Source organism: Palaemon carinicauda, chromosome 41 (genome assembly GCF_036898095.1).
Source record: "Palaemon carinicauda isolate YSFRI2023 chromosome 41, ASM3689809v2, whole genome shotgun sequence".
In the NCBI taxonomy this organism is placed as follows: Eukaryota; Metazoa; Arthropoda; class Malacostraca; order Decapoda; family Palaemonidae; genus Palaemon; species Palaemon carinicauda.
Window position 1 is genome coordinate 50,381,319 of NC_090765.1, and position 25,063 is coordinate 50,406,381.

Genomic DNA, 25,063 nt, shown 5'->3' on the forward strand with positions numbered 1-25,063 from the left:
GGAAAACTCTATAACTGAGGTTGTTTGGAAAAAAAAAAAAGCGCTCGAACGATTTTTTTCCAAATCTCAAGTGTTTTAGAGAAAAAATCTCAATGTTTTATATATATATATATATATATATATATATATATATATATATATATATATATATATATATATATAAAACTGAAATTGGAGAAAAAAAATTATTTTTTTTTTCAATGTTTTTTTTTTACGATTTTTTTTTTTGAGAAACTCAAAACCTGTTTGAGAAAAATCTCAAACTAAATTTTCTTTGAAAAAAAAATTGAAAGAAAAATCTGCCCAAAAAAAAAAAACCTTGGTAAAAGAAATTTCTGGAGAAAAATCTTAAGCTGAGCTTTTATTTATTATTTCTTTTTTTTTTAGAAAAGAAATCAAACTTTTTAATTTGTTTTTTGCAGAAAAGCTCTCAACTCTACAGCATTTTTTGAGAAAAAAAAAATCTCAAACTAAGTTTTTATTTCTTAGAAAAATTTCCAAATGCCAATTTTAAGAAATCATCTTTTTTTCATTTAGAAAAATATAAACCTGACATTGTTCTGAAAAAAAAAAAAAAAAAAAAGTTTTGGAATGAAAAAAACCTCAACGGATTTTTCTAAAGAAAAAATCTCAAACCGATTTTTGTAAAGAAAAAAAACCTCAAAACAGATTTTTGTAAAAAAAAAAAAAACCTCAAAACAGATTTTTGTAAAAAAAAAAAAACCTCAAAACAGATTTTTGGAAAGAAAAAACCCTCAAAATATTTTTGGAAAGAAAAAACCTCAAAATATTTTTGGAAAGAAAAAACCTCGAAACAGATTTTTGGTAAGAAAAAAAAAACACCTTGGTAAGAAAAAAAAACTTCAAAACAGATTTTTGGTAAGAAAAATAACCTCAAAACAGATTTTTGGAAAGAAAAAACATCAAAAAAAATTTTTGGAAAGAAAAAAACCTCATAACAGATTTTTGGAAAGAAAAAATTTCAGATTTTTGGAAAAGAAAAAAAATTTTCAGAAAGGAAAAATCCCTTTTTGGAGTAAAAAAAAAATCCTCAATATGATTTTATTGAGAAAATCTCAAACGGACAGTTTTTTGTAAAAGAAAAAAATCTCAGCCTAACTTTTTTTTTGAATAAAAAACCAAGGTTTTTTTTTATATAAAACTCAAAACTAAGTTTTTGAGAAACTCACTGACTTTTTTGAGAAAGAAATCCCCCCCCACAAAAATCTAATATTTTGGAGAAACAATTTGAATTTTATTTTTTTCTTTTTAAAGAAAAAATGTTTTTTGGCATAAAATAGCTCAAACTGACTTTTAGGAGAAATTTCTTTTGGAAAATCTCGCTCTTTCTTCGGAGGGGAAAAAATCCTAATCTGACAGTTTTTAAGGGGAAATTTGAGGAAAAAACTCAACCTGACAGTTTGATAAAAATATAAAACAGAATTTTATTGGAGATAAAAATCTCCAAAGTATTTGGAAGGAAAACAAACCTCAAGCTGACCAAAAAAAAAAAAAAAAAAAATTTAGGGAAGAATTTTTTTGGGGGGTAAAACTATACTGACATTTTTGTTGAGAAAAAAGAAAAAACTTTTTGGAGGAAATTCTTGAAGTTTTTTTCTTTTAGAGAAAAATTACATTTTTTTTTTTTAGTAAAGCTCTCTATCTAAAAGCATGTTTTGAGGAAAAATCTCAAACTGCCAAAACACCTGAAGTTTTTTTTTTTTTTTTTTTTTTTGGGGGGGGGGACCTCAAACCATTTTTTGGGGGGTTGGGGAACTCTAAGATTATTTTTTAAAGAAAACATCTCAAAATGAATTTTTTTGGAAAGAAAAAACTCAAAATGAGTTTTTAGGGGGACGAAAATCCCTCAAACAAACATTGTTTTTGGAAAGAAAAATCCTCAAATTTACATATTGTTTTGGAAAGAAAACCTCAGATTGACTTTAACGGGAAAGAAAAAAACATCAAACAGACTTTTTGGGCAAAGAAAAAACCTCAAACAGACTTTTTGGGCAAAGAAAAAACCTCAAACAGACTTTTTGGGCAAAGAAAAAACCTCATACTCTTTCTTAGGGAAAGAGAAAACATCAGACTTTTTGGGCACAGAAAAAACCTCCAACTCTTTCTTAGGGAAAGAAAACCTCACTGACTTTTCTTGTGAGAAAAAGACCTCCAACGAAAATTTTTTGGGGAAACAAACATCAAATCTCCCAAAAGTTTCCTAAGCAAAAAGCACACAAAGAGACACCATTGCAGCTCACAAAAATTAACATTCTAGGAAACAAAACTAATAAGCTTAAACTTCCAAAATAATGAACTTCTTAGAGAACATGTACATTATTTTTTAGGAAAAGCATTAGCCATTTAGTGGACAAAAGACTCCTGTCAAGATAAATTTTTACTGTACCTTATGCGTTAAAAAATTAATCACTCCACTTTCTAAGTAGAAAATATCAATCTTAATGAAGATACCTGTCCTCTCACTGATAAGAAATCATGTTATTTTGGGAAAATGCCTTTACAGACAGATTTCTCCACTATCTTAAGATAACCTACTGCAGTTTCTAACTAAAGATAGTTATTTCCTAGCAAAGAATAACTTCTCACAAGACCAAAATCATCTAACCCACCTACCTCACAGCAATATCTTAACATTCAGGCAAGAACTTAATTGTTTAAAGTAAAATCCTCTCCTTTTTATAATTGAAATCTGTTAAAAAATCTTTCTAAGCTAATAGTTAATTTCCTGGGCAGAAAAACATTTTGGTTTTCCAGCAAAAAGCCTTTCCAAAAACTAACAAACACTGGGGGAACACCAAACTCCTACTACTAAAGACTTTATGCTATAAGAAATCTAGGTGTAACAAACCTGCAAGCAGAAAAATCTTGCAACTCAACATTTTGAGAGATGTAAATCTCATTCTCTCAAGTAAAATAATGGAAGAAAAGGTACAGTATACAAAATTCGAAGCAAAAAAAAAAAAAAAAAAAAAAAAAATAAATAAATAAATTATCAATCACACTTTTGGAAAAGCTCTAACAGATCTTAGCTACATTAATTCTAAGGGAACAGAATTCTTACCATGTTGAAATATCTCTAAAAACATTTTAAATACCATCACAAACTTTCTAAATCTGGCGATGAACTTCCAACAACATAAAAGGGGATCTTGGGGATAGAAAAAAAATACCACCAGACTTTGATGCTCCTACTATAGGTATAAACTCTTTAGGAGAATTACAGACATCCAAGTCACAAACTGAGTTTCAGTATAACAATTGAGAAAAGAAAACATGCATTCTAAGCTTTAAGTCAAATAAAAACTTTTGGACACGTCCTTTTTCACCCAAACGAATATTAGACAAGACAGACAGCCTTCAAGTAAAAAAAAATTATTGATATACAAAAGTTGTATTGAAAATTACACTTCCTGAATGCACAAGTGTGGCAAGAAAACTTTTTGAATACTAGTGACAAAATCTAGAACTGATAGGCATAAAAAAAATCATGCAACTTTTAAAATATTGAGACTCAAAAGATATCCCAAAATGTGAAAGCAATCACAAACTAGAATAGGTTTGCAGATCCTAAACTAAAAGATATCACAAACTACAATAGTTTGTTAATCCAAAACTGCCAAAGTCTAGCTTGACTTACTGAAGCCAAAAACTAAACAGAACAAATACTTTATGAATCAGACGAAGATAGGTTTGACTGTCCCATAATAAAGGCCTACTGGAAATCTAAAATCATCAGCTATGTCTTTCAAATCCTTAACTTCTTCCAAATACCAAGTTGCCAACCTAATACAGTATTATGAATGCAAGTAATACTAGATATGACGAATTTTGATTTGGTTATGTGCAAATGCAAAAAGACGAGCAAAATTAGATTTGACAAACAAGTACAGCAAGTCTTTATATAACATAAGACCACAAAATAGATGCTAAATTCCAGTTAGAAATTGTAATCGGGTGGTTGAATCAGTAGAACTTCAAAAGTTCAAAGTTGGAGCAAATGCTTTTTTGTTGACCAGGCGGACATAGTCTTTTTATAGTTTATTTATGACATATTTGTTTTTGATGTTGTTGATTTTAGAATGATTTATTGTTTTAATTTGTTCTCATTTATTTATTTCCTTTCCTCACTGGGCTATTTTTCCCTGTTGGAGCCCCTGGCCTTATAGCATCTTGCTTTTCCAACTAGGGTTGTAGCTTGGATAGTAATAATAATAATAATAATAATAATAATAATAATGGAATAGACTGCCGTGTACTACTGTGTACGCCATCAAACATCTGAATAAAAGCTATCCCAAACCTTCCACAGAGCTGACACAGGTGTTTTGTAAAGGAGACTTCAATGCTCATGCTGGTGAATGACTAGGCACCATCAATATGAATGTTGATGGCTTTGGACAACTCTCCCTATGTTCCAAGAACAACAATCATTACAAACAAAATATCTCGGCTCAAGGACAAGCTAAAAAAAACAAAGCATTTCAAATCCAAGCACTGGCACATGCTAAACTAAGTCATAACCAGGCAGAGCCCAACTAATGCCTCGGATAAATCAAACTATTGAGACCTATCTTTAATTATAAAATTCGACCTCTAATTCAGTAGTAGGATGCATCATAGATACTGAATTGTGCTACACTTGAAACACAAGAAGCAGAGGTCCTTTTTGAGCTCAAATGGCCGAGGGCCTTTCTTTAAATGACATTCTTGAATAAGATGCAAATAGGGCTAAATTCTGCAAACTGATTCAAGATGCTACAGAGGCAGCAATTTTCTTCACTATATGCTTTAATTTAAACTGGTTTAAACAAAGCCAATGATGCAGTTCTCGCAAACCCAGTCATTTGCACTGGCTCAAATGAAATAGCTATACTACAGCACTGCTTTGGATAGAAAGGGTTAAGAAAATCTGAGCCTTTGTTGATCAAAACAACAGGAATGGCTTTTATAAATGGCATATATCCATTTTTGGGCTCAAGAAAAACATATCAGCACACTTAATGATTCTATAAAACACTTGGAGGAGCATTTGAATGATACACTGAATCATTATTAATGCTATTAATTAGTTTGTTGTTGTTCTGATATCTTACTAATCAACCTGGATCTCGAAAAACTTTCAAAATTGTACTATGTTTCAAGTGCAATAAAATACATTAAAAAGGCAAAAGCTGTCCCGACAGCATTCCAGGTGAAAAATATTTCAAGCATGAGGGTTACATTCTCAAAAATTAGCAGCAAAGATCCATTACAGATCAGAATAAAGGAGGGAGAAGCTACTGCAACATCAAGTATTTTTCTTCTAGAGGTATGCTCTTGTGCTGCACTAAATACATCAGAATCTGATACCAGACCCCCAGTGAGGGTTTGGGAAGGAAAAAGGGACCATCAGATGGATTAATGGTACAGTACTATGGAGTAAATACATCAGAAATATTGTGAGCAAGAGAGACTTGTACATACTGCAGTCCGTATCTACCTAACCAAGGACTGACACAATGCCATGGGAGCTCCTATGGCAGAGTCAACACTTGCAATATTTGTAAATTTTTCTTAATACTTCAGATCTTTTATTGAATGCTTAGGATGCTCATCCTTCCTTGTTGAAATGGGAGTAAGACATCGTGACGTTTGAGGTCCGTCCTTCAATTGGTTCCTCTACTCAATAATGACCTTTGAGGGAAAGAAAAGTAAATGAAATACCAAATAGATGGTAGTCTGTTCAAAACAGATGGTTACATATCCATAAGGAAAATATAAACATGCCCATTGGTTGACCTGCAATATGCTGATGATGTTACCATTTTGGCATGCCAACTTTACTACATGCAAAACACCTTAATAAATCTTATCTTCAATATACCAGGCATTTTGCTTGCTTACAGACAATTACCAGAAAAATAAGGCCATAGTACATCTAACTAAATCAGAATGTGTCCATCTTCACTATTAATGATACACAGCTGCAGGGGTACTATTTTTTAAATACCTTGGTAGCATGGTTTCATCAACAACTGAGATTGATGAATCTGTGATGAGAAAGTAAACAAGGCATCATGTGCTTTTGGCAGGCCAAGGACCAGGGTATTCTAGAATAATTAAAAATGGCCCCTGAAATGCAAGTACAGGAAGCAAAATGCATTCCTAGTCTCCTTAAAGTTGCAGACGCCTGGACCCTGTATCAGATCCATCTCAAGAAACTAACATTTTCATTTTTACTGTCAAGACAATTATGGGCTTTACCTGAAAAGGTTAACTTCCTTGAATGAGAATCTTGAATAAACTGGAAGCAAAGGCATAGAAGCCTTTCTTGACCAAATGCTAGCTATATTGGCTAGGTCATGTAACCGTATGCTCAAAGGATAATTCCAAAAACAAATTTTATATGGGTAAATAAAAAAGGGCAACTGATGACCTCAACAGGAGATTACAAGCTGGATCAACCTTTAAGATACGCAAAATTCCATCAACTACCCACGAAACCTTTGTTAGCGACCATATAACATGGGTAGTGACACTCAACAACTGGGTTACTGCCATGGACCAGTTGTACATTTTGCCTTAAAAAGGCAACACTTGCATGCCTGAAAAGGGGATCCTGTGGCCAAAAACCTAACCCATGTCAGACATGTGGCAAGGCGCAAGTCTAGAAATGGCCACAATGCAAACAAACTTCAGGAGCAATAGAACAACGTCTGAACTCATCATACTATGTCATTACGGATGAATTTCAATCATCATCAATCATGATAGACTGCTATTACAGACGAATAAACACTATCAACTGGTGTCTAAAAATAATGCTTTTAATGCATTAAAATTAGGATTTAATCCGATAAAACACCACTATTAAAATGATGTCCTGAATCACAATCTTCTTAAATGCCTTAACCATAATAGTATTAAACTTTAATCTATCTAAAAGTGCAAGATCAAAGCCTATAAAACCTCTTTACAAATCAAACAAACAGTTAGTACTGAATGCCACAATGACTAACATCCAATTTTGTAACTGAGAAAGCAATACCATTTCTATTAATAACCATTATCTAAAATAACAACAGGCAATTTTCATGACATTTCAAGCCATGGATTTCTTCAAGGCTATAAAGACATTGCTATATGATATTACTTAAGCACAAACAGTGTCCCAAGGCCGACACGAAGGTCTTACGAGAACTTTGACACCTTTTATGCAAGCATACCCTCTAAGGATTCCAGGTAACAACTAGAATGATTTTTGCATTGTAAAATAGACAAAGCATCACCAAAGCTAACATTCAAGACTTCGATAAATCTCAGAAGAAATGGCAACTATCTTTTCCTTAGTTTATATTTCATCAAAATTGCACCAAGTTTCATGTAGGCAATATGAGGACTGGATAGCTTCCAAAACAACGAAAGTTCCAGAATTTTTTTTACAAGGTATTTGGTGATGTCATGACCTCAAGTCTATGAAAGCCTAATATACAATTCTCTCCAAAAACACTTGACGGATATTTTGTTTCTGACCTAACTAGGGCAAAGACTTCAATCTAGATAACTCGCAAGATTAGTATCAACTGTACAACCCAACTTTTGTCTAATTACTGACTTTGTTATGAATTTCAAAGTTCTTCCACAGACTTCTAAAATTGGCCATCATGATATTTATCCCTCCATGTTATGTACATTCAATGGATATAAAGCTTAAGACGAAAAGATATTTAAGCACCTGCTTGGGGCAATGTGTGTCCATGTTGGTAAAAGTATTGCTATATCCACGACCAGAGGAATAACTTTTCACTTACCAAATTTTTTCCTTAAATCGAATTTCAACCTAATAAGACATCTGGAAAGATATAGAAATATACTGATACTTATATGTAAAACAAAGTCATGTAACCTATCATAAAAAATCAGCATGTGATAATCAAATTTACATTAGGCAAAGTACGTTTTCAACAGTAACAAAGTTCTCACGGTAATTTTTTCCATATATCACAAAATTTAACACGAGATTGGCCAGGAAACAATCACTAAAATATTCAGGTTAAACTGTAACAATTACAAAATCTAAAATATTTACCGATATGACAAAAATTCTAAAAAATAAATCTAATTATTTCTTGGTTTTGCTTTCTATGAGGTTTTGCAAGTAACACATTTTCCTAACAAAACATCCAGTGAAAAATTTCAAGGAAAGCTGAAAGCAGAATGTTGAAGGGCGAGCTTAAACCCAGTAGCGTTCCTCATGAGTTATTCATATATAAATCACAAATGGAAACTCTCATGGCACTTACTCTTCGACACTGCTACAAAGAAATTTGATTGGGAAAACTCTACAATTTCTACATCATGTTCCAAAAATACATTACAAGACAGACAATTATTTGCCTACATACTATATCTCAGACATTGGTTAGAGAGAAAGTAAGAGATGACTCTAAGGATAACCTTACCAACACCCTTGAACTCCTGTGCATAGCAGTTTTCTCTTACACCCGAAAGGGACTGAGCATTATTCAACAGGGACAGAGAAAATAGATATGCATATGGAAGATCACAAGAGAAGCAAAAAACTTTTCCCATCTCAGCCAATCAGCTGACAGCTTAGAAAAAGGGTCTCTGAATCTGCTTCGAAGCTGATAACTGGCTGGTTACTCCCTGCCGAGAACCTCCCTTGGGCCATTGCAATGCTGACTCCAAGGAGTTCTTTATTTTTAAGTCTTCACAAATTTCTCTTAAACTACAATCTTTCCAAGTTTTTCTATCTACACATTTCATATCAGTGAACTTCTGAACTTCAACTTATCCAAGAACTGAAGGACAATAATTCTTAATGCTATCTACAAAGTAATGTTTAAAGAAATTGCTCAAATTCTCCGTTTGATTTCAAGTCTCCAAGCAAGAAGTCTTTCTACTTGCAAGTTAGGACAAGAAAAGATCTAAACTAAACCCTAACACAAAATATCACCTAATCAAAATCTATTCAAAATTAAACTTGAAAGTCAACTTGAAACATTTGTTGAATAGGCCTACACATGTATTTATAGCTAACATTTTACAGTTAAAATGAGTATTCTTGTCTAAAATAGTTTCCTACTTGTTTAATTGACTAACACAAAAATACTAATTCGTCTCTCTAACAATTGTTGTCTAAAAGTCTCCTAATTGTTTAATTGGCTACCAACACAAAAATAATATTCTCTCTCTTTAATGATCGTCTAAAATAATCTTTATATGTTTAATTGGTTAACACACAAAAATACTAGTCTTTAACATGTCACCTAAAATAGTATCATACTGTTTAATTGGCTAACAACACAAAAATACTATTCGCTCTAACAATTGTCACCTAAAACAGTCTATTTGTTCAATCGGCTAACAAAACACAAATATACTATTGTCTCTTAAAAAAAAAAAAAAAAAGTATGTTTAATTGGCTAACAACACGATACAGTACTATAGCTAATTCAAATATCTTGAACTTAGGTTGTAGAGCCCCACTGTATAATCTAGACTACCTATGGAGACACTTTATATAATCAATCCCACTAGGCCTAAATACTTGTTGATAATTGAGCAAGACAAACACACAATGTCCTTTTAAGTTGACAATGAAAAAATGGCATAAGTTGAAATTCAGAAGTCCTTGTACAATAAAATTGATATAAAAATTGGTATTACAAAATTTTCCCATCATTTTAATTTCCAAATTTAAATTTTGAACTTGATGAAAAGCTTATGTTTGATGGGAATTGTGTGAAGCACATCAACATGCATATGAATTATTCATACCTTAACCTAATAGAATTTCAAGACACTGTGGCACTGGAAACTAAATTTTACAAGTCTTATAAGTAAAACTAGTAAATTTCTTAAGGCATTAAAGTTTCTAATTTGCAAAGAAGTAAAATAATCCATAGATAAAATCTAACACCAAACACTGACCGAAATCACTTTATTCCCTGGACAAAAAACTCATCATATTAGATTTTACTTCTTATAACTACTTGATATATTGTCCTGAAATTACCTACTTAAATAGCTATGCAAACAGCTACTATATCCTATTATACTGTATTGGTAACTAAATAAAATCTAAATGAAACTCAAGATTTTAATCCTTGTAACTACCTGATATACTGTATTATCATTATTATTACTAGCCAAGCTACAACACTAGCTGGAAAAGCAGGATACTATAAGCCCAGGGGCTGCAACAGGAAAATAGCTCAGTGAGGAAAGGAAACAAGGAAAAATAAAATATTTTGAGAACAGTAACATTAAAATAAATATTCCCTATATAATCTATAAAAACTAACAAAACAAGAGAAAGAGAAATAAGATAAAATGGTGTGCCCGAGTGTTCTAAAATTACCCACACTTCTTGCGGCTACATAAATAGGTACTTTACACCATTATACTGGTAACTGAATAAATAGCTTAGCATTGCTATAGGTCCAGTCTTCCCTTTTCAAGTCGATAAAATATATCGAGCTTTGGTGAAAAATTTTAGGATTTTAATTTCATCTTCAAGAAAATGTACCTATCTATGTCCAATGGGTCAAAATATATCCCTTTTCATGTTATTCAATCTTTATAGATAACGTATCCTTTATTAATTATCCTACACCCTTAAATTTTCACAAATTTTAGTTTATCTTAATACCTAAAACTATTGACAACAATGGCTAACTAGACTTGATCGATTTTATGCATTAATTCACGTCTACAATATTCTCTAATTTAATATTTTTATGTAAACTATAAAACTACCCCCTGAAACAGCAATTTTAATTTTAATTTTAGTAATTCACAAACAAATTACATTTGTTATTATAACATTCAGTTCGAGTTTCCAATACGTTCAAAATTATTATGACCAAATATGCGAGTCAGTGTACTAGCTAATTTATAATCTGTATACCCAACAATCAAGCTATTTCAATGAAGGTTGCTTACTGATTCATACCCTTTTCAACTAAATTACCCTTATCAATACCAAACTCCCTTAAAACTAATATTTTCAGTTTGCAACATCCACATGCCAGCAGTGTCTTGAAACAGAGATGCCATGATGATAATATTTCTTGAGAAGATACTAAACAGTATCAAAAGTATTTGCTGATAATAAATGTCTTTAAAGGTTATCAAGATACATTATTTTCATGGCATGACAAACTTAATATAAACCTACGCAACCTATCGAATGATTAAAAATTATGGCAAATTCCCAACTTGTGAATTAATATAATTTAAAATTTCCTACCAAAGATTGTGGCCATCGAAGAGTTCCATCTCATATATCACCTGTATTCAACTAAATTTTAACAACCTACTAATGATAATATTACAGTAATACAAGTAAAGAGGCTGTTGAGAAAATCATTCTATTTGCCATAATCGATTGATAATTATTAATACCCTACCTACTAATCCCTACCATAATGGAAGATAGTTCAACTATAATCTATGTAACCGTGTAAACTATTTGTAATGATTTCTTGTTTTGCTTTAAATTGCCAAACCAATTTAGGTTTTGACTGGCTGAATCTAATCACAACATTATCCTAACCACAAAGAAACTAAATCTAATTCTTCGTAAATGCAATTAAGTAATTGAACTTTTGTAAAAACTACTGTAAATTATATTAATTACCTTAGATCTGATTAACATATAAGTTAAAAATAATTTTATCTATAGATAACTATCAAATTGTGATGGTAAATTCATGGGGGGATTGTAAGTACTGTATACACTGAACTACTACCTACAGGATTTCCCACAAATTTTTTGGGAGATAATGTATCTTGAATGACTGTCTGATACCTGATACAAAACCAATGATATTTAACTACCAGATATTAATATCCGAAGTTTTCCTTTGCAATGACGTCAAGCCCTTGGGCACTTCAATGTGTCATTGGTTACTATTATGAAACCAACTAATACAAACTAATTGAAAAACATAACCCTATATTATTCTTATCAGTTAAAAAATTATTACCCCTACATGATCTAAATTGGTTATAATCTCTATAGTATTCCAAAACCGTTTATGCTAAAGGGCATGTTTTTGCTTGCAAACAAAACTGCCTCTTTTCTATTATGTCTAACAAATGATGCAGGAGTCTTCATGTGTTGCAGAATCTTCCAGATTTCCTTTGAAGATGTTGAGATATACATTTGAAGTTTTCTGAACCACAACAGCCATTTCTTCCAAGATGATTACCTGAGGAATATAAAGAAACTAAGTTAATTATGTCATGCACACGAAGATCTATTAGCTTATAAAGTATTAATATAGACAGAATGATGAACTAACCAGGTCTTAAGCATAGGAGTTCTAGGGTCCTTTTGCCAGGAGGGACACAGAATGGACAAGGACCTTTGACCTGTACGTAATAACAGACAGTGTAGGCGTAATAGCATTAGTTGTATTTTGTTGTCGTCGTTGGCTATACTCTCCCAAGACCATCTAGAATCTAAGATCTGCAAGATTTTTCCACGTAAAAATTTATCAGTACAAACATTTACCTACACCTCTCAAATTTATTATTAAAGTATCCTTGATTAACCCCATCATTCAACAAAAAAAAAACTAAGCTTTTTCTTGAAGTTGTGCCATGGTTATTATATAAAATCCAGTCATCAAAATTAGTATTAACTCATTAAAAACACAGGCATTTAAATTTGATAGCACATGAACATAAAATACTTTGCAATCTTTTAAATATATTACTCCTTTTTTCTACTCACAAAGTTACTGCTCATCTTTTAAAATTAACTTTACAAGATTTCTTGTGCAATTTTTTCTAATCTATAACTCATCTGCAGACTGATGACCATGTCTATAGATACCCGTATTTGATATGACAGTTGGGTTTCTCCTGAGATTACTCCAATCCTCAGATCGTGGTAAACTTGAGATGTCTCAGAGGAGCTCGATACTGTTATGATCAGCCAGTTGTCCTGAAGTCTTCAGAGACGAGGCCGATTCTGAAGGGGAAGGTTGACCCTAGGGCGAAAAACCTATAAAAACCTCCGGTGCTATATAAACTGACATATCATTCCTTGACACTACAGGCTGAAGACTGATGTCCAGGAAAAAGGAATAGGATTATGTCCCAGTGGTGGAACTTGTAAAAGAAGCCATGGGCTAACTGTTTGTATGATTGCAAACCTTCTCTTCATATGACAGTTTAATCAACTTGCTTCCCAAGAGAGGCTAAAATTGGAGACTTCAATAAGAAAAGACCGAAGAAGCTCGGCGGTATCTTGACAAACTGTGTCTTCCCGTGAGACTGGAAGTTCTGATCGCAGGGATAAAGAAAACCACTTCTCACCTACCAAAGGAGGATAAAAGAGAAGAGAGTATGCTCTTGTAGCTTGGATGAGGACTCTGACCTTGGCAAAAAAAACCAGCGAAGTACTTTGAGCTCGTAGGAGGGTTTTTTCATTACTGGAAAAACCTCACTTGAGGATGAGAAAGGAAGAGACAGTATCCCTTTCTAACAAATCTGGCTGAAAGGAGAGCTCCGGTTACGGAAGAGGCATTGTCCGAGTTGACGAACAAGACTGTCTAGAAAAGGGTTGGGCAAATATGTTTCTTCGGGAAAGGATTTCGCGGATGGAGGCTGAAGGTGCTCACACAAAGGTCCGAGGGCGTATAGGCCGGAGAAGGACCGGGACCATACAAGCTGCCGACAATTTCTGGTGTTCTAGTAGGTCACCCATCCCAGTTTTAACTGGAATTTTAGCAATTAAGTAGCCATAGCTGTCCCATTAGACAGCACTCAATTAAATTCTCTAAGACAGAATGAGAGAGGCAGTAATCCCATGAGATTGTGTCTCCTAATGCAGAAGGAAAAACATATTCTAGGAATCTGCCTCTACAACTGCACTCGAGATATGATTTTCTACCGGATACTGCGCAACAAGCACAGTTCCTATGAATGCCAAATTAGCTTGCAAGGTAGTCCTATACGATGATGTGAAGCAAGAGAGGCGGTAGCAGCAGAAGCCCCCACCTAGTCCTTGAGACGCATGGTACGTAAGCCATTCTGTAGTAGGAATGAAGTGTATGTGAAGAACGTATGGTCATAAGGGATGAACGTCCGCGAACGTGCCAGATTTGATGATGACAGCTGTTAACATGAATGCAGTTTCTTCCATGTTTGGAGGAGATAAAAACTTCGTGAACTAAAAAAACCCAACAAAACCCAAAAGACGAGAGGAGTATTAAGTGCCAAAGCTAGCCCTAGTGCATTACCCCTATCATCGAAGAAGTGTACTGAGTTAGGTTCCAAGAAGGAAATATGTGTTAAACTCCTTCAACTCTAAACGGGATGGGTACCGAAGTAGTGCAAGTCCAAGAGATGTGAGAAGATGATCTATGATATCTAGATGAGAGCACTCTCCAAAGAGAGACTCCCAGGAAGGCTATCCTGCAATGAAGCGAGGATCTCAGTTAGAACGGATCGTTCAGGAAGTGTCATTACCCCGGACAGCAAAGTATCCAAGGCTAAACTGTTAAAAGCTGGAAGTGGTTGCCGGTTCTAACAGCAACCTAAAAGAGAGCTGACTAGTGTGATCCTGAGCAACTTGGTGATGATCATAAGCCGGCAAACAGCAAACGATGCGATCAGTAAGTAGCTGGCGATCGTCTAGCCGTTGAATTGTCGATTGGCAAGCTGGCAAGTCAGCAATCTGGCAAGCCAGCGATTGGTAAGCCCGGAAACTGCGATCTGGATCGACGATCGCCAAGCTGGCGAACATAAAAATGGGTCAACGATTGGAGAGCTGGCGAACAGTGAACTGGAAATTGGTGAGCTACAAGATGGTGGACAGCGATCTGGATTGACGATTGAAGAGCTAGAAATCAGTGAACTGGAGATTGGCGATCAAAGAGTTGGCGATTGGCAGTCGACAAGCTGGAGATCGGCAATCTGCGATTGACGAACATCAGCGATCGCGTGCTGAACGATGATCGTGGGGGTACGGCGAACGTTGGCGGTGGCGCGTGCTGAAGGATGATCGTGGGCAAGCTGGCAAATGGTGAACATCGGCGGTCACTAACTAAAGTATGATCATGGGCAATCGTGAACTGATGATCAAGACGAGTCTGCAGGGAGAGATGAGTCTAGACGAGACGAGGGCTGTGCAAGGACTGCACCGAAGAGGAAGAGCGGGAAATGGACGAATCCTATTCCTGCTGAAGGGATCCCCCAAAAGAGGACACCAAAAACAGGTGAAGAAAGTCTCTCCCGAGGACGAGAAAGGCGACCAACACCTGCTGCCACTGTCGGCAATTCTCCCCACAAGCAGAAGATTGTCAAAGTGGCTGGAGGAGGGACTCTCCCTTTGAAGGGAAAGTGCCAACACCTGGAGGTGAACCTCAGGGCAGCACTCTTTACTTCCCTTCAAAGAGTTTATCTCGAATTAAAGATCGACAACGAGCGTTGCCCGAGAATGAAGCTGTAGCTTGTTCTCTGGGTTCCCCCAGAAGGAGTTACCCGAAGAAAGACGTCAACGTGAAGGACAGGAATGAATCCAATTTCTGTTGGAGGAATCCCCCAAAGGGGAGACCAAAACAAGTGAACCTCTCCCGCAAACAGGAAAGGTGACCAACATCTGCTGCCACTGTTGGCAATTCTCCCCGCAAGCAGGAAGATTGCCGAACAGTGGTGGTAGAGGAACTCGCCCTCAGATGGGAAAGTTCCAACACTTGGGAGGCAAAACTAAGGGCAGCATTTCTGCTTCCCTTCAACGAGCTCTATCTCAAATTAAAGGCCGACATAAGTGTTGCCTGCAAAACAAAGCCAAAGCTGGTTGAGAGGGGTGGCTGGTTACTCCAGCTACCCCTCCTAACCCCCACCTCTAGGTAGTTCCACTTAGTTAAAAGTCTTATGGTTAGTTTTAGCTTCGCTGAAAGGATAATCCCTAATAAATAGTGTACGGTTTGTATGAGTGTCAGAACTAAACATTTTCACAAAAAAAATACTGAACTATACTTTGCATCGACTAGTACAAGACCAATATGATTCTCTTCATGAAATGCTTGTCCAGAGATTCTGGGGGGTCTCAAATTGGTTGCCAAAAACACAACCCCAATCTCTTTAATATAAACTAATCACTCGTGCAACACTATCAAGTCCCAGATATCTTTATGGTTATTTAACTGACCTTGCGAGGCATGGTACTTCTGGCAGCACTGTCCGTTTAGATTATTAACAGTTGTGGTAACGTGAAATTATCATTGTAAGGAAGTTAATGTACTGTATCTGTATAAATTAATAAAGCAGAAAAATAACCGTTCAATTCTGATCCCTTTCGGCCCTACCCACCTAGCAGTGTTTGCAGAAAACCTAAGAATTCATTGCTGCATCTGACTATTTTACTATTAATCAAAAACAGGCTCATGTTTACTCCAGTTAGTACTGTATGTACAACACCTTAATCTTTATTCTAAGTCTCACCTCTGCAAGTTGTAGACCCTGACGACAAATAGGCCACATGATGAACAGGCCTCAGTCATTTATTTTAGCATCTTGTACAACTATCAATGGCAAAAGCTGATCCACCTGAAATAAAATAGTTTCATTAGATCCTGATGAGCCATAGATACCAAAAATACCATTAAATTTTTGTAAAACACTTTGTGAGTTTAAATCTTTCAGAAACATCAAATTACGAAAAGTAAAACACTTTTGAGAGTTTAAATCTTTCAGAAACATCAAATTACGAAAACAAACTACAATATTAGTTAGACTATCTTCCAACACAGCATCATCATGGGAGAGAATTAAAATCTTAAATACTGTAGTCTCAGTAAAATTCAGAAACTTCATTTACTATAAGGTGGTGCTATCAGGAAATGAGTATGGCAAAAATTTTAGACTACAATCACCTAAAACTATGAATGGCTTACAGATTAAATCTACAGTTTTTACACAAGTTCTTAATTCTTATTTGCAAAGGCTATCCACCCTATGTCAACTATGTATACTTATAATGAGCCTTCACATCTATATTCTCGAGACTTGAGTAATACATAAAATTAACCTAATTTGACAACAATAACAAGGTTAATCTAGAGTATTTCAATAACTAGGCTTTTTTTACTCTTTAGAATGTCTCTATCTGGAAAAAGATTTCCTGTAGGCTATAATCTTGTGTTTATATACTTCAGTTTCTCAACTTCCATTAGATAATGCATTCTAAAAACTTTCAAACCATCAAATACTCAAATTGGCAATGTACCATACATGTCACATTTCAAATCGTGATTAATTTAGTAATACTTGAATTAGACAGTTTTTCCATTACTTGGATTTACCATAGTTTTGCTAGTGTTTAACTTTTGCAAGCATATTAAAGGAATTGAAATTCAGGATGGTACACCATTTAAAACAATCTCCTAAAAAACTAAATTCTATAACAAAATATTTTAACACTTACCAATGAAGAAGCCCATTTCGATGGACTATAAGCCTTCTTCCAAGTGCTCTACAACTGTCTTTTTGTGCTCTGTGTAGATATGAATGCCATTGAAGACTAGTTTGTAGTGACTTCCTCCATATCCAATTTTTATAGGGCTAAGGCGTAAAGCACTTGATTGCAAAGATGTAGAGTGTTCCGCTATCTCATTCCAACTGATCTGCTTTTTCTTTGAGGTTATATTGCTTTTTACTCTTCCCTCCAGCTACAGCTAAATTGGTAGTACTTTCTTCAGTGTCTTATCTAGAGAGATTTTTCACTGACCCATTTTCAGTACAACTTTGTCTTTCTGCAAATAACCTTGCTTTACCCTAATTATTTTTTTCTGGTGTATTCTTCCACTGTTGTTTTGGGTTACTGTATTTCTTGAGTACGATACCTTAAAGTTTCAAATAGTTTTCATTTGTCCCGGGCTCGTCACTGACCACTCCACAGAAAAAGTTAGAGGGCACTATAACCACAATGCAATGCAAAGCTTAATAGCATGAATGTGTAAGTGCAAATGACATACTAATAAGCATCCTATACTTTACTTATACGATTTTCTAAGGTACAACATAGCTACTACAGTACAGTGTTGCCAGCTTTAACCTGTTGTGATCTTGTATACTTATTCTCAGTTTCATGGCTTGTCTTACAGCCAGCTCTCTGCTTGGTTTCTTCTTTGCCTGTAGATTTTAGTAATTTCCTCTATGAGCCATCGTCTGAAATCTATCTTCATTTGGTTTTCTGGATTCCTCTGGATCACTTGCACATATACCTGGCCTTGGAATGTCAGAGTACCAATAATTTCAAATTCAATTTGGTGCTATAAGGAGCATTTCACGGAGCGACACAGGTCGAACCCAGAAATAGATTTTTCCTTTGTCAAAATCCTTTTTCTGTCAATTGGATAAGAAACATTTCATTCTAATACTTGGAATACTGTACAAAATCTCCTATCTTTCCACATTCACTTATCACATAATTCCTTTTGTTCAGTTTGGATGTAATCTTCCTTTTATGAATCTTTAAATGATCTTTAAAATTTCCTTTGACTGATTTTTCCCCTCCTACAACAGCTAACTTGGTAGTACTTCCTTCAGCTTATTGTATCTATCTAAAGAGATGTTCCACTGACCCATTTTCAGCATGGCTAGATTTTGTCTTCTATTTGCAAAAAAATGCCTTAAGGCCCTTCCACACAAGGGGCAAATGCAGGGCGGGCACTCTCATTTGCCCTTAAGCCTTTCTCTTTTAAAGTGTTGCCAGATCACACAGTCCAATGCAGACAGTAGGCACAGAGAGGCGATGTATGACTGGCCAGACAACGGACAAAGTGGAGTCAGTTGTGTTGGACAATAGTCAGGCGCCCACCCAGTGCCTCAACAACAGGCACAAGTACTTCGATGGTTTCCCATTGTTTTCTCGTCTATGACATCATCTACTCATGATCGTCACCCATACAACAAAATAGTTAAGAGCCCCTTACACAAGAGGAGCAAAAGCAGGGAGGGCACTCTGATTTGCACGTATTTCTTTTGATTTGAAACTGTGTTACCAGATTAGACAGTTGGCACAGGCAGGAGAACGTATGACTTGGGAAAGGCACCGGGCAGAGGCCAGAATGCAGTCAGAGCTGTGTCAGACAATAGTCAGACGTCCATCCAGTATCTCAACAACGAACCCGGCCACTTCGATGGTATTCCGTGGTTTCCTTGAGTACGACATCATCTACACTTCCGTGTCACCCAAACAAAATTGGCAGCAGTGGCTGCGCGCCGTGCATTTATCCCTTGTATGGAAGGGCCTTTACTCATGATTTTATGAGTCTTTAATTACTCTTCTGATGTATTCTTTTATTGTTGTTTTCGGTTATTTTTATTTTCAAATAGCGGATGCATTAAAATTTCTAAACTATTTTCCATTTATCCCTCGGTCCTCACTGACCACTCTAGAGAACAAGTTCAAGGGCAATTGAGATGCAAAGCTTATTGACCTATGATTAAAGTGCAGGCGACATATACCAATATGCATCTTATATTTTACTTTTATCACTTTACAAGGCACAACAACAGTTACTACAATACAGTGTTGCCAGTTTTGGCAACCTGTTGTGATCTTGTAAACTCCTTTTAGTTTCATGGCTTGTCCTAAGGCCAGCTCTTTTTTTTTTTTTTTTTTTTTTTGCTAGCAGATTTTGGTCATTTCTTCTATGTGGGCCCCGTCTGAAATTGAGCTTTATTGGGTTTTCTTGATTTCTCTTGATCACTTTCATATCAACTGACCTTGGAATGTCATATTGTACAAGTCATTTAAAATTGTTTTATTCCCCACCAGCCAGTTTTGTTACTCCAGTATGATGTGTATTTAGATAGGTGAAAATTTTTCTTGATACTTTCTCTACCAAATGACCTTCCCTTGAAGAGCATCATTCTTCCAAGTACTTTTATTACTTGATTTTCATTTTGTTCATTTTCTTTTGTTGCTGCTTCATCTTTACATGTACTCGGATATGAATTTCTAGTGTGTTTGTTTCTGCAGTTACTTAGTTTTATCAGCTTTACATTTGTTGTCAATTGAATGAAAAATATTGTATTCCAATTATTGGATAAGAAACAATGTATTCCAATTATTGGAATACAATGTTTCTTATATCCACATATTTGCGTATCGCATACAGTACTTCCTTTTGTTATTAAGTTTGAAGGTAATCTTGACTTTCATGAATCCTATTACTTCGCATATATTTCTACAATCCTTGAATCCCACTTCATTTCATTCCAAAACCACACGTCATTTGAAAGGTAAATATGACAAAGTTCAACTGTGATGATTTTCATCAAGTGATCCATGACTGACATCTCTTCCACACTGATATCTGCTTACTGACTCCTTCATATTCTCTACTACTTTTGTAGTCATTTTCTAGAACAATTTAACAATTTTCCCGGGACACTTGTGATAAAGGTACTCCTGCTTTCAAATTCCATTTGGCTACTTATAGTTCTAGGAGTGGAGGTTAATTTGAATTTTTCCCTTATTCTATGTTCCAGATCTGCAGTTGAATTCATTTTGGCTACCATTTGACCTCGATATCGGCCTTATCTAGCCTTTCAACCAGACGTCATGTAACCCTATAATAAGCCCATATCTGACTCAACTACCATTCTCCTCTGGAATTGCATTCACATCTCATCTGTGCCAGATATTAGCTTTGTAATGACTATCAACAGTTATCTGACCTTGCAACTGTTCATTTGACTTTACAACTGGCCTTCTCCTGGCCCTATAATCTTTCCTTAGTGGCCATGCAACTGCATCACACCTGTCCTTACAATTGGCTCCTTGTGGCTCTACAATCTGTCCTTATTGGCCATGCAATTGGATCACACCTGTCCCTACAATTGGCCACCTTCTGGGTCAACAATCTGTCCTTATTGGCCATGCAATTGGATCACACCTGTCCTTACAATTGGCCTTCTGCCTCTACAATCTCTCCTTATTGGCCATGCAACTGGATCACACGTCCTTACAATTGGCTATCATGCGACTAACCAAGCAGGTATATTTTGACAGTGATTTAGATTGCCCTTTTAATTCACACGGTGATATCTTCAATGACGACATTTCTTAAAATGTAAGAATTTACATAGCCTGAGCCAGGACTAAAAAACTCCCTTATTCAAATACCACTTTTACCTTTTGGTTCCATTAATCCATGTTCTTCTATACTTTTATGCACATATGCACTTTTCAAACATATTTTGCTAAGCCTTACTTTATATAAAGCTCCAAATAGCCTTATTGATTTTATGCTCAGAAAACAATATGGTTTTCAGTGGTCTACAAGATCTGTTACATGCTTATTCCTTTATAATTTGGACTTAAAGGGTCTTATTTCTTGTTCAATGAATTGGGGTATTTTCCCCTATCCTGGCCAAGGTAGTTCCTCTGTACAATTGTTTTTCTCAAGTCCAGATTTCTGTCAGTTTTGAAGATCCTAGCTTTTCTGTGAGTAATAAGTAGTTTATCCCATTAGTGTTCCAATAACATAAATGCGATTTTTTGTATAGCAGAGGTTTTGTTTCTCAGTTATTGACCGTACTGTACTTTCTCTTTTGCACCTTATTTTTTCTTGGATAGCAGATATTTTCTTCAGTAGCTGTACTAATGAATCTGTAAGAAAAATTACATCCATATAAACAAAATTTAAATGGATATTGGAGGTTACTGCCTAAAGTTTCACACAATATACATGGTACAATCTTCCTAACCTTGCACAGTAAATTATGAAAAATAAACATTCATGATGAAACGGCCACATTTCCCAAGACTATTTTTGGGGAATTAAGGGATTTTGACGAAGGAAAAATCTATTTCTGGGGAGAGACCTGTGACGCCCGGCGAAAAAGTCCTTCTTTGTACTTTTTCTGATATAAATCTTCCAAATATACCAGAGAAAATTAAAAGCATGGAATGCAGAGGTTACAACCCTCGCGCGAGCACCTTGTTGGTGTCGTATATCTAACAAGGGCGTTTGTAAAACACTATTCACAGGCTGTCTTCCATTTAGATAATCCCTTCATCAAAGGGGGAGGGCCGTGACAGGCCCTAGAGAATACAGTTGGGTTACCCTACCGACACCCACCACTCGCGCTCACTAGGTCATCCTTCTGCAAGAACATATGGCTTGGCAAGGAAAGGGTGGGTCCGTACAAAAATAATCGGGAAGGGTTTCGCCGGGCGTCACAGGTCTCTCCCCAGAAATAGATTTTTCCTTCGTCAAAATCCCTTTTCTGGGTCGACCTGTGACGGCCGGCGAAAAAGTACCAGAGAATGCCTTCCAAGCCCAATAAATTAATAACATAATGAGGAGAATACAATCACCATGTACGACAATACTATGATATAATAAAGTAATCGTCCAATTACCAACCAGCCAAATGACATAGGGAATGTAAGGTTAAATAATAATGACGACAAGGAACCAACTGAGTGTCGAATCGCAAAAGGCATCAAACCTTACATGTCTAAGTATATCTAAACATTAAAGGAACGGTAACTACAATAACAGTTAAACCATAGGGATTAAACATGGCAAATATCATAGGGCTAACGAACTACCAAGGAGAGCGGCGACGTGGTGTGAGTGGCGGGTAGGAGGGAGAAGAGAAGAGATGGAAGAAAGGAAGAAGAGGAGATTAATGGGGAGAGATAAGGCTCCCCTCTGCCATCGTTGGGTATTTAAGGGCCTGTAAGATCTTTAGATATTGGCGTTTGACAACCATAGGGGATTTCCAACCCGTATATTTTTTAAAATCATCAAAGTCCCTGTTCTGGAAGTCATTGTTGGAGGCATCTACTGTCCGTATATCATGAGCCTGGGGAAATGATTCCGGATTAGTATGTTTAATGAAGTAGAGGATTTGTTGCCTGATACCGTGAATGGAAATAGTACCTCCTTGTTCCCTGATAACCAAGGGGCCAGACGAGCGGGTGGCAGTTCTAGCTAAAAAGGGGCTTGAGAGTGTGACTGTACACGGAGAAAAATCCTGGGGATGAAGAATAATCTTCCGAGAGGAGCACCTATTTTGCGGATCCTCATTTTTTAGCTAGGGAAGCTTTGTCTGGAAAGGAGTACTTCGGCTGAAGGGAGGAAATCTATGTTTTCCGGGTTTCGTGAGAGCTGCTAGTTCTGATGTTCCATCACCTGAGGCCATAGCCGTTAGAAATAAAGTCTTCCTAAGAAGAGTGATATAAGAGCAGGATTCATTGTCCGTGTCCATCGCAAGTTTGAGAACACCGTTCAGAGACCAAGAGTCCTTTTGTGGCCGAACCGAAGGTCGAAGCCTAGCACATGTTTTTGGGGTTGATGAGAAATAGGAATCAGCTAGGTTAATGTTGAACCCAACAAGGTAGATCTTCTTCAAAGCTGACTTGATGGTGGTTAAAGTGCTAACTGTTAGGCCTTTGTCAAATAGGAACCTCAAGAAAGAGATGGCTAAATGCGGGGACATACGAGTATGGTCTGCACTCTTAGGGGACCTACTAGTTGTTAACGGCCGAATCATATTGGCGAATTGTCGAGTCCCTTTTTGTCCCATTCGATGAAGAGATCGTTTCCAGTTCAATGTTCGCATCTCTACGAGCTGCCAACTTCCTGTAGTCCACAAAGTTAGAGTTTTGGCTATCCTTGAGTAATCTGACACAGTGAGTTTGGATACTCGGGTCAGTTTGAGGAACGGGATCCGGATGGGACTGAGTTTCAACTCGAGGAGGAGAGGAAACCAACTGTTCTTGGCCAGTGAGGTGGTACTAAAGCCACTGCGCCCAGGAAGGAGCGTAGTTTGTGTAAAAGTTTTTAGAAGATTCCCTGGGGGAGATAGGGAAATCTTCTTCTAATGGTTCCAATCCCGGGGTAATGCGTCCATGGCATAAGCCCGAGGGTCCAGGGTTGGGGTCACATAACAAGGAAGTTAGTGATTCATCTGAGTTGCGAATAGATCTACCTGGAGGCCTGGAACGAGCCTGAGTATCCACCGGAATGAAATTATGTCTAGAGACCATTCTGACTCCAGTGGATCCGTCCTGGATAGTGAGTCCGCTCTCACATTCTGGCCTCCCGCTAGGTGAGGTGCTGACAGGAACCAGTTCTCTTCTGTTGCCCAGGCGAAGATAGTGACCAGGATCTGATTCAGGTTGGGTGACTTGGATCCTCCCCTGTTGACGTAGTGTACTGCGTCTGTGCTGTCTGACACTACTCTGATGTGGGTCGACCTCGGAGGAGAGTCTCTCTTCAGGGTCAAGAACACTGCCATGGCTTTGAGAACAATGATATGGGACAGTTTCATGGAGTGACCAAGAACCTGAAAGATCTGATGTTCGGAGTAATCCCCCCCATCCACTTAGAGACGCGGCTGTATGGAATGTCACTTGTGGAGGTGGGAATTGTAGAGGAACCGATTTGGAGAGGTCCTTCGGTTCGCACCATGGGCGTAGTCTCATTTTCAAGACAGAGGGGATCTTCGAGACCATGTCTCTTATAGGTACTGTAGCTCTCTTTCTCCAAACTCGATTGATGTCTTTGAGTTTGGCTTTTATTAGATCTGTTACTGAAGTGAATTGGAAAAGTCCGAGGATACTTTCTAAGGCTCTTCGGACACCTGTTTGTGTTTGAGAAAATTTTTTGATCTTGGAAACTATTCCTCTTACCTTTTGGAAGGGAGAGACAACGTGTGCTTCGAAAGGTCTCACTGAATGGCTAACCATTCTAAGCGGACTGATGGTTGCAGGCGAGATTTTTTGGAGATTGACCCGAAATCACAGGTTGTCGAGAAATTGGAATAATTCCTTCGTAGCTCTGTTGCCTTCTATGACCGGCCGGGCCCAAATGAGCCAACCGGCCAGATAAGCAATGATCTGTATCTCTTGGTTCCTGAGTTGTTCTAACACTCTCTCTCCTAGTTTCGTGAATATCCTGGGATCAATGTTGAGGCCAAAGGGCATGTCTTGAACACAAAGGCTTTCCTGCTTAGGCGGAAACCCAGATAAGAAGAGAAGTTTCGAGCTAAAGGC

The 25,063-nt window shown here is 36.5% G+C and overlaps 2 long non-coding RNA genes across 2 annotated transcripts in view; both read right to left on the reverse strand.

The window, feature by feature from the left end:
- Positions 1-4,271: 4,271 nt before the first annotated feature.
- LOC137632628 (uncharacterized) lies at positions 4,272-19,633 on the reverse strand. Its single transcript, XR_011042065.1, has 3 exons — positions 17,468-19,633; positions 16,486-16,590; positions 4,272-12,239 (listed from the first exon to the last, which is right to left on the reverse strand). It is a non-coding gene; the product is annotated as an uncharacterized lncRNA (long non-coding RNA).
- A 32-nt stretch (positions 19,634-19,665) lies between these two features.
- Positions 19,666-25,063, reverse strand: part of LOC137632629 (uncharacterized) — a 29,949-nt gene continuing 24,551 nt past the window's right edge. Inside the window, exon 5 of the long non-coding RNA XR_011042066.1 lies at positions 19,666-21,664. This is a non-coding gene — a long non-coding RNA (uncharacterized lncRNA). The remainder of the gene's footprint in view (positions 21,665-25,063) is intronic.